This window comes from Marmota monax, unplaced genomic scaffold (assembly GCF_021218885.2).
Source record: "Marmota monax isolate L192 unplaced genomic scaffold, Marmota_monax_Labrador192_F-V1.1 WCK01_AAM20220418_F8-fsc00046, whole genome shotgun sequence".
Lineage (NCBI taxonomy): Eukaryota > Metazoa > Chordata > Mammalia > Rodentia > Sciuridae > Marmota > Marmota monax.
The window spans coordinates 3294989-3306579 of record NW_026692486.1 but is presented as its reverse complement, the minus strand read 5'-3'; positions in this window follow the sequence as shown (position 1 = coordinate 3306579).

Here is an 11591-nt window from a genome sequence, read left to right as displayed (position 1 = left end):
TATACAAAGAACTCAAAAAATTATACAATAAGAGAACAAACAACCCAATCAACAAATGGGCCAAGGACCTGAACAGACACTTCTCAGAGGAGGACATACAGTCAATCAACAAGTACATGAAAAAATGCTCAACATCTCTAGCTGTCAGAGAAATGCAAATCAAAACCACCCTAAGATACCATCTCACTCCAGTAATATTGGCAGCCATTAGGAAGTCAAACAACAACAAGTGCTGGCGAGGATGTGGGGAAAAGGGTACACTTGTACATTGCTGGTGGGACTGCAGATTGGTGCAGCCAATTTGGAAAGCAGTATGGAGATTTCTTGGAAAGCTGGGAATGGAGCCACCATTTGACCCAGCTATTCCCCTTCTTGGTCTATTCCCTAAAGACCTAAAAAGAGCATGCTACAGGGACACTGCTACATCGATGTTCATAGCAGCACAGTTCACAATAGCAAGACTGTGGAACCAACCTAGATGCCCTTCAGTAGACGAATGGATAAAAAAAATGTGGCATTTATACACAATGGAGTATTACTCTGCATTAAAAAATGACAAAATCATAGAATTTACAGGGAAATGGATGGCATTAGAGCAGATTATGCTAAGTGAAGCTAGCCAATCCCTAAAAAACAAATGCCAAATGTCTTCTTTGATATAAGGAGAGTAACTAAGATCAGAGTAGGGACGAAGAGTAGGAGAAGAAGATTAACATTTAACAGGGATGAGAGGTGGGAGGGAAAGGGAGAGAGAAGGGAAATTGCATGGTAATGGAAGGAGACCCTCAGGGTTATACAGTGGAGGGGGTAGAGAGAGAGGAGGGGAGGGGGGGGAGAGGTGGGGAGGGGGGAGGGTGGATGATGGGAAAGGCAGCGGAGCACAACAGACACTAGTATGGCAATTTGTAAATCAATGGATGTGTAACTGATGTGATTCTGCAATCTGTGTATGGGGTGAAGGTGGGAGTTCATAACCCACTTGAATCAAAGTGTGGAATATGATATGTCAAGAAATTTGTAATGTTTTGAACAACCCACAATAAAAAATTTAAAAAGAAAAAAAAAAAAAAAAAAAGTTTGAGGCCAGACTCAGCAACTCAGCTAGACTTTCTCCAAAAAATAAAAGTACTATGGATGTAGCTCAGTGGTAGAGCAACTTTAGGTTCAACCCCCATATAACAACAACAAAATTTAAAAAAAAAACATTTCTTGATAAACCCTATAATAAGTTTTCATCTTTCACATGCCTCAATTTCTCTTTCTTCATAGTGTATAAATTTATGAAAATAAATATAACAAAAATCAAGTTTTCTGTTTGGATAAAATAAGTAATGAAAAATTATCTTTTCTGATGATAAATTGATGACATTTTTGAGTGTGTAATCTTTAAAGGGTTTTCTATTTCTTCAATGGAAAAAATTCTTTCACCATATTTATTTATAATACCAACAAGCCATTTTAACAAACTTTTTTCAGTATATATAAATTATGATAGTCATCAGATTAAATAATGATCATTAAAATCATGTTGTAGAAGAATATTTATAACACTAGAAGTGCTTTCTACACTTTTTTTAAATAAAAAAAAACATGGTCTAAAATATATGTTTAATGTGATCACAATTTGTTAAAATATATAACTAAACAGAGATATTATTGGAAGTATGCACATTAAAATATTAATTTACAGAATGAGATGGACATCATTACTCTAAGTACACATGAATGGTGTGACTCTAATTTGTGTATAACCACAGATATGAAAAATTGTGCTGTATATGTATAATATGAATGCATTCTCCTGTCATACATAACAAATTAGAATTAAAGTAATAAAAAATCAGTTTATCTTTATTAAAATCTCAGTTAATTTTTCTTCTTTACAATGTCTTTAGAATTTGAATATTTTTAATTAGTGTACTTTTATCTCTCTCCTCTCAACAATGCAATATTTAAATTTTATGTATTTATTACTAATATTTAATTAATATGCAGGACTAATATTAACCACAAATTCCTGATAAAATTTTTAATTATAATACTAAATGATTTTAAAATTCAAGTAATATAAATAAATATTAGAAGATGTAGAACATTAGACAAAGTTACAATGACCTCATTCACTAAGGGAATATTATCTGTTAAGACTAAGAACACAAGGGAGAACAAATAATGCAGAATCCTGTTTGATGAAATTTCTTTGGGGCATGGAATGAGTGAAGTATAAACAAAGTTACCAAAAAAAAAAAAAAAAGTTTTTTTTCATTGTTATTTAAGTGTCTATTATGTACAAAGAGATACCCTTATAAAACTCTAAACTACCTGTTAGTTTGGAAACATAAAATCTAATCTAGCACATAAGATTTTCCTGCTTTGATGTATTAGACCAGTTTTTAAATGTCCAACAGTATTTTCTAACTAATGTATTGAATTTGCATTTACATCCACTAAACTTTTAATGTAAGTTACTTGCTACTGAATTTTCAGTAAATTAGTCTTCTGCCATCTTTGTCACATTATAGCTAATAGGCAAAAAAATAATAATACACAGGAATATTAATATTAATGTTAATCAACATTAAAATATCACCTAAAAAATACTGCTATAGTCATGATCAAGTATCTTTCACAACTTCCAGTGTTTTTAAAAATTAACTTTAAGGGACTAAATAGAAAATAAAGGAAAAAAAGAGGTAAAGGAGAAACCTTCCAAAGCTGAGGACAAGTTAGTCATGTGAAATTGTCTAGCCAAGCATTTGCATAAACAATATCAATTTATGCTGTTCTTTATGCCTCCATTTTGATTTAGCCATCATCTTGTCTTTAAAAATATGTCTTTTCTGGGCCAGGTGCAGTGGTGCCTGCCTATAATCCCAGCAAGCTCAGGAGGTTCTGGCAGGAGGATTCCAAGTTCAAAGCTAGCCTCAGCAACTTAGCAAGACCCTAAGCAACTTGATGAGACCCTGTTCTAAAAATAAAAAAATAAAAAGGGCTGGGGCTGGGGATGTGGCTGTATGATTAAGCACCCCTGGCTTCAACCCCCGGTAACACTCTTTCAAAAAAAAAAAAAAATACAAACACACACACAATATAAGTAATAAGTACTCATTGTAGAAAATTTGGAAAACAGACACATGCATAAGGAAAACCATAAAACTCGCCCACATGTACTACATAGATTTTACTATTAATATTTATATCATTATCTTTCTTTAATTTTTTTTTACTCACCAAAGGAATTCTGTTAAATACAAAGTTATATGCCCTCCTTTTTCACTAAGCAGTGTACATTTTCTCATGGCATTAAATGTCTTTTGAATACAGTATTTTAATGATGCTCCATCCTGGTGATTTCTTTTTCCATTTAAATCTCTGTACAAGTACACAAAACGTTTTATCAAATTTTATATCAGCATCATACAACATTTATAAACTAACTGATAAAATTTTAACATGATGCCCCTATGCTTTACAACAGTTTCTATGAAGCAGTAATTATCTTTTTTCCAAAAATAAATTACCTTTTCTAACTCTCTACACATAGCATCATTTGGGAGATAAGGGGAATTCCTTCCTATATGACATGAAAAATTCAGATTTTCTACTCATGTTGAATCAATCTGGGTAATTTTTTTCCAGAAAATTTATGTGTGTTATCTATAGTTGGTTGGTAAAAATTATTTCTCACATAAGGCAAATTGTTGCTCAATATTCTAGTTTTGAGTGTACTTCAAGATTATTCAAATAGGAAGGTGGGAGAAGACAAATCAAGCACTTCTAGCCAACAGCCACCATATTCAGAAACCTCTCCGTCAACTTTTGAAAACTCAATGTCTGCCTGGAGGTGTATCAACGGTAGTAATAAAAAAACGTATTAAATATTTACTATGTTCCAGATCCTGTGCTAAGTGCCTTAGGTATATTATTTAATGTGACCCTTACAACAATTTTACAGCAATCAAGTATTATTAATGCTATTTATGGATGAGGAAATGGAACTTTGAAGGAGTTAAGTAATTTATCTAACCTGTGGGTGATGGAGCTAGTCCAGTATCCAAGACTATAATGACTCAACCCATTTCTTTAAGTGCAATACAATATTATCTACCATTATGAGCCATTTTTCACTTCATTTATAACTTAATTCTATATGTTTACATACATTAACAATTTCTCTCACCTGTTAAAGATGGTGAAAGACTCTAAAATGAAAAAAGAAGAGAAAGGAATCTATAATAAACAAAAGACTTTGCCACCATGTTGCAAGAGGCATAAGTTGGAAGATCCCAGAGTTTTCCAAAAACTGAAAATGTTCTACAGCATTATCTTACCAAAATGAAGTCCCATGTGCAGGTCTTGTTCTGCTATATGTTAAATGACAGCAACAATATTTTCACTTAATCACTGCCATTATATCTTAGAATCAAGAGATTCACAGCAGGATAAATCTTTTGGTACATAAGACATTTAAAACATTATATTATCCATAATTCTCAAAACAAAAGAGAAAATATCTTTTCTGGCTGAACTAGTGCCCCAACAATCAAACCGTTGGGGATGGAATTATACTGAGTCAGTGACTAAAAGAAGCAAAGGAGAATAAGCATCCAGTTTTTAGAGAACAAAAAGAAAAACATCATTATCATTTAACATTATTCATAAAATACAATTTAGAAAAATATATATAATTCATTGGGAAGATGTTTTAGTCTAGGCAAGAGGGAGGCAAAAAAAGTCATTTGCTCACGTAGATCAGATATTTGTCTATATCCTTTTCATTAAGATACTCTGTAATAATATGAGCCTAATACAGTTCTTTCAAGTGAACCATCAATCATATAGGAACAAAAGATTTAAAAAATTTTTAAGTGCCTGTAATCCCAGGGCTCTTTGTGCCCTCAAAGAGATGAGTCATGATTCTCAAGAGCTACAGGAATTGAAGCACATAGATTGGTCCCTGTGACTGTCAATCAGAAAAACAGAGTCTCTAATACGCTACTAAAATCCAAGATCAACATTTGTTTGAGGTATTTGGTTTCAATTAGGAAGAACATGCCATACCTAATAAAACACCATGGACTAAGAAAATAAGAGGTAGTGTAAAAGTGACCATAAATCAGTGATGTTAATAAATCAAACAATAATTTAATGCCTGACATTCACTATCTAATTGTCCATGCTCTTATTCCTGGAGCCAATTACTAAATTCTAGAGATTATGAAGTCCTTATTATCAAAGTAACACAAAGAATTCAGACATTTAAAATAAGATCAATGCTCACAGCAGGACTTTTCCACAGGTTATAGTAAAAGGAAATTCTCTAGAAACCACTGTTTCCTTTCAACTTTCCCTTTAATATCTCTGCTACTCCCTGTTAGCCTCTATCATATCATGACCAATTATAAAGCCCAGAGAAAACTTTCTAAATTGGAGCTTTCATTTGTTATTCAGCTGCTTCCCTCATGGGCAAGATTATCTCATACAGTGGCAGGAAATCACTCATATAAGCTCTGGACCACAAAATGGCAAACACAGTCTACAAGAAAGCAGTTCTATATTGTTATGATTATAGGAAACTATCACAATTCCAACTTTAAAAAATTCTTGTTTCTAATGAATGTCATTTACAAGTAGATAATGAGTCTCTCAAGTAGCATCAGGTGAAACTAGAACTAATTTCCAATTAACAAAAGGAAAATATCCTGTGACATATATCAGTGTTGTAGCTCAAAAGCGGTGGTAAATTAAACGTGAAAAACATTAGAAAAAATAAAAATTCAACTGACAGTCATTAAAACAGTAATATATGAATCAACATTTGGTCAGAATTCTATCTTAATGGATATAAAGTCTTTTCATGATTATTACTTAAGGCAAAGACGCTCAACTTGTTTTAGTTATTCAAGCAAAGAACAATTTAATTCACAATTTTCTGTTTGCTTGAACCCCATTTAAAAGTTTTGAAGTTATGAACTGCTTTTAATGTACCTATTTAATTTTATGCTTGACATGAAGTCATCTAACTTTCACAGAATATTAACCATAATCACCTCTGCAGCACTTCAGTGCTCAGTCGTTTTCTTCGCCTCTCAAGTCTAGAGGAACTCAGTCAATTTGGTAGAATTACTCGTTCACCCAGAATAGCCTCTGGGACCACATAATACAATCCCCAAGTTTCAGGAAATATCTGAGTATCAAAGACACCTTAGCTGTCAAGGAGCCATACTTAATAGCATCACAGATGAGCTCAAAGATCACACTGGACAAATCAGAATGGGTACAAGAAAATAAAAAATACCGCTTTGCTGTTGAGGTTCACAAGAGAAAGATCGACTTGAAGTACAAGTCAGGACAGGTAGTGCCACCTACTGGTCAGCCAAGGTAGAAAAAAAATGAGTCTAGTGAATTCACTTGTGCTAAATTGGGTGATTTGGGGCTGTAAGAGTGGTGATCTCCTTTTAATCATGTATAGGAAACTCTGGAATCCCATTAATTTATTTTTAAAAATTAAACCAAAGTTATTAATGATGTTTATCAATAAAGTTGAAAAGGAGAGACACAGACATACTCCATAGAAATTTGAATGATCGCTCTTTAACATACCACTCTATTTCAATCCACCTTCCTACTTCAGAAGTTCCCCTACCCTCATTTAAATTGGAATTCAATAAACACATATCTATATTATAAATGAATATTTGATCCTTTGGAAAGGAACATAATTAAGTTCTTTTTTTAAATCAACAGTTACAAATAGTCTTATTTTGGATCTAATACTGAGAGAGAGAAGCCTTACAAATAATCCTGGTTATTAACTCACAAGGTATTGTTGAAATTGACCAATTTTATGTATAGGAAATTATCAAGTCAGAATATATTAGGGGAATTGTAATAATTTCTATAAACTTGCCCCCTTCAGCATACAAATTAGTTTTAGTACAGAAACGGGCCTTCTAACGCAATATAACTTCCCAATTTATTCCTTAGAACTTTTAAGTTTTTTTTAAGTAATTAACAATAAGATTCCATGGGCCATGAGACCTCAAATGCTAATGCCATTTTCAAACAGTAAATGACACAAAGGGTATTTGGTAATCAGCTGCTACTTTTAAATTTTTTCTCTCTCATACTACCAAAAAAGATTAATGAACACAATTACCCTTAATAGTTTTCTGAAACACAAGCAAAACAATAATGAGTCCAGAAAGCAAAATACCCACATCCGAAGTCAAATCAATTAAACCATGAAATCAGTTTATCCAGAAGATTTGAAAGATTTCTACGGCCAGTCCTTGTTTTTCAAGAAATGGTCAGTGGTAAGCAGAGGAAAGGGACCAAAGGGAGGGAAATGGGGAGGGCAAGGGGAGATACCAGGAATGAAACTGAGCAAATAAATTATGTTATGTGCATGTACCAATGTGTCACTGTGAATCCCACTATTATGTATAATTATAATGCATCAATTAAAAATTAAGAAAAAATGATCAGTACTTTTTTAAATCTTTTTAGTCATTCCAGCAAGAATTTATTATGCCAGTGACCACATTGTTAAATAAAAATTCTAGGCTTAATTATTACTAATTTTATTTTTTTTAACCTAAAGAATCACTAAAAACCTTCAGCATATGGTTTCTATTCTAAGATCAGTTATTTGGTTGTGTAAATCTGCTTCCTCTTGGCCTGACCTCTAGGGAGCTGTTCCTTATGCAGGCTCAGGAGAAGAGTTAATTGAATCTCTAACCTTGCTCTCCAGGCTTTCATTCCCTACAAAACTTTCTTCGGTTGAGTGACTAGTACATTTTACATTGTTCTGGTAAAATATTAACAGAATCAGCTTCTGAGAGAGCTCAGGACTTAAGCTCAAAACTGTGTTCAAATCCTGTCTTCCACTAACCAAATATGTACCCTAGAGTGATTTAATTTCTCAGGACCTGCTTCTTCATCTTTAAGGTGGGATAATTATGACCTAAATCAAGAGGTTGCTAAAGATGAGGTCGGGTGGCCCATTTTCTGCAACTGGGCACACAGTAAGCATGCAAATATTTGTAGATATCTTTCACCAATAATACCCACATAGTGTTTAACATGCACCAGGCTCCATGCTAAGTGCTGGGCCTGCAATCCTGAGAAAAACAGAAACAATGCCATCCCTCAGAAGCCTATATTCTAGTAGAGAATGCTATAGAATAAAAGCATACTGATAAAAAGAATTACAAATAATGATGTGTTACTGTGGAAACAAAAAACAAAAGCTGAAATCAAGATTACAAAGAATAAGGAGAGGGTCAAGAAAAGCTTCTAGGCTTTTGTATACCTTTTTTTTTTTTTTTTTTTTGTACCAGGGATTACTTAACCACTGAGCCACATCCCCAGCCCCTTTTTATTTTTATTTTGAGATAGAGTCTTGCTAAATTGCTAAATTGCTTAGGGCCTTGCTTAGTTGCTGAGGCTGGTATTGAACTTGCAATCCTCCTGCCTAAGCCTTGGGAGCCAATGGGATTACAAGTTTGTGCCACTGTGCTTGGCAAGAAGTGTCATTTAAACTCATGACTGAAGGATGACAAGGACCTGGTCATGCAAGTAGCTGGTATTATTTCTAGGTGTGTCTGGGAGGGTGTTTCCAGAAGAAATCAGCTTTTGAATTGGTGAACTGTGTAAGCAAATGAATGTCCCAACGTGGGTGACCACCATCCAATCCACTGAGGGCCTGAATAGAACAAACGGCCACAGGAAGGGTGAATTCCCTCTCTCACTTGAGCTGGGACATCCATTCTCTCCTGTCCTTGGACAGCGAGGTGCTCCTGGTTCTCAGACTTGCAAAGCCAGACCAGGACTTACCACCACCCCTCTCCAGCCTATTCTCAGATCATTAGACTCAAAGGGAATCAGCTTTCCTGGTTCTCCAAATTCACAGAACAGATTGTAGGACTTCTCAGCCTCCCAAACCACAAGAGCCAATTCCTATAATAAATCTCCTCATATCCATACACATACACACACATACACACATTTTATATGTATCTGAAGTTCCTCAACTTACTTATTGGGTTACATCCCAATAAACCCATCATAAAATATTGTAAGTTGAAGATGCATTTAATAGAATTGGTAAGACAGAAAGGTCTTACCATCAAACACTTCCAGAGAAGAAAAAAGAGACACATTTATATTTTCATTTTTTAAATAAGCTGAACACTCGTGTCTTGCCATAAATGTTTATTACTATGTGAAGTCTACACTGGGAGGGCAGGAATAGAAGGGTGCCAACTCAGTGTCTGTTGCTGCAGCCCAGATAAGGAATGAGGTGTGGATTAAAGAGATGATAGCAAAACTGGAAAGAAATGGACATATCTGAGAAATATTTTGGGAAATACAATGAAAAGGACTAGCTGATGAATTTGGTGGGGTAGATGAAGGAACAGTGAGGTGAATTGTGATACCACTTCCTATGTAAGGAAAACAAGACTTTGTTTGTTTGGTTGGGTCGGGGTTTTTTTCCGGGGTAGAGGAGGTGTTTGTTTTGGGCAACGATGGGGACTCCAACCCAGGGTCCCACATATAGTAAGCAAGTGCTGGACCACTAAGCTACATCTCCAGTCTAGAAAACAAGACTTTTAAGAAAAAGCTAAAGCTTCATCCTGAATAGGAGGGTAAAGTTTCAGGACATCAAGTGGAGGTATTAAGAGACAAATATCTGAGTTTGGAGCTCAGAGGAGATGTCTGAACAAGAGGTATGAATTTAGGGATCATTAATATTAAAACATTAAAAGGCACAAGAACAGATGAGTCACCTAAGAAAAGAAGGTAGAGGGGCTGGGTTTGTGGCTCATTGGTAGAGCACTTGCCTGGTATGTGTGAGGCACAGGGTTTGACCCTCTGCACAACATAAAAATAAATAAATAAATAAAGTAATATTGTGTCCATCTACAACATACAGAGAGAGAGAGAGAGAGAGAGAGAGAGAGAGAGAGAGTTATATAGGAGTTCCCATGGATGAAGGTTGAATAGAGAAGAGAGAGTCAGCAAAGTAACATGTAAGTTGAAGATGCATTTAATAGAAATAGTAAAATAGAGGAAGGAGAGGAAGATGGCTACCATGTTCCCCTCATCCTTCAACCAAAGCTAAAATATCACAAGTTTCTCTCACCATTCCTTAAACATTGAGGATTTTATTCCCTCATTGTCCTTTGGTGCCACTGCAGAAAAGATAGTGTCTTGTTTTATGGGGAAGAGAGTGAGTCTTCAGTTTATTTCATTTTTATATTTGTTTAGTTTTCTCTGAAAAGTTATAAAATAAAATTAAAACAAATTATGTTTATGATAGGTTATCTGACCTCCATGGGCACAGAAATTCTAAAAACTTTTAAGAAAACCATTCTTCCAAAGTTAAATGTATTCATTGGGTCTATAATTTTTAATTTTTCACATCTTGCAAAATAGCTTGTGATTTTATTTTTTCATTGGGTCTATAATTTTTAAAAATCAGAAACATTGTTTCCCACATATTTTTAAATGACACATAAGATAATAAAGAATAACACATGTCCAATATTTACCCACTTCATGAAGGAAGACTAAGAAAAAAATCTATACAAGGAGAATTCATGTACCACTTTCTCAAGCTTAGACCCACTGATATTACTGTCATTAGAGAGGCCAATCTTATCATGCATGTGAATTCCATTCTACAAAAGCAAAAATGTTCTTTGGAAACCATTGATTGTTTCAGAGGATTATCACCTGCAAAACTAGAAGAGGATAAAATACTAACAAGGGTAAATAAATAACCAATGTTTATTTGTATCATCAGTAAGCATTAAATACTGTATGTAAACTGAGACAAAATCAATCTCATGGGTTAATCCATAGTGTCATTCAAGAAGTCTATTCAACTAAGGTAAAAAAATTCTTCTAGCAAACAAATTATATTATAAAAATCAGCTACTTGGGACTGGGGTTGTGGCTCAGTGGTAGAGTGCTTGCCTAGCATGTGTGACATACTGGGTTCAATTCTCAGCACCACATACAAATAAAATAAAATAAAAATTCATCAACAACTAATAAAAATTTTTAAAAATTTAAAAATTCAGCTACTTTTAAATTTAAAAAAATTTAAAAACTAAAAGTTAAAAAATTAATTTTTTTTAATTTGTAAAATTAAAAAAAAAATCCTGTCACATACAGCTTTCTTCCACATAATCTTATGCCCATATAGCACTTATCTGTTTGTATTAGAAATAATTTCTATGTCTCTGCTTACCTTGATAGAGCATGAGCTCTCAAAGTCATATCCTTACTCTAGAGATAGGCCAGAACCTTCAAAGACCTCAAAGTAAAGATCCATGATTCACCTCCATTAGAATCACTTGGAGGATGTTTCCAAATGCAGATTCCTGGGTCTGATTTACCCAACCTTTGGAATTAATGTAGTATTTGTGTGGATTTCTAATAGCTTTTATAAGGTCTTCAGAATGTACCAAGGAGATAATAAATCCAAAAGATGTAACCTAAGAGCTATGCACTGATAGTTCCACTTATTTACTCACACAATTGTTCAGAATCTTCTGCCATGAAATTTGTTAAATGGAGGA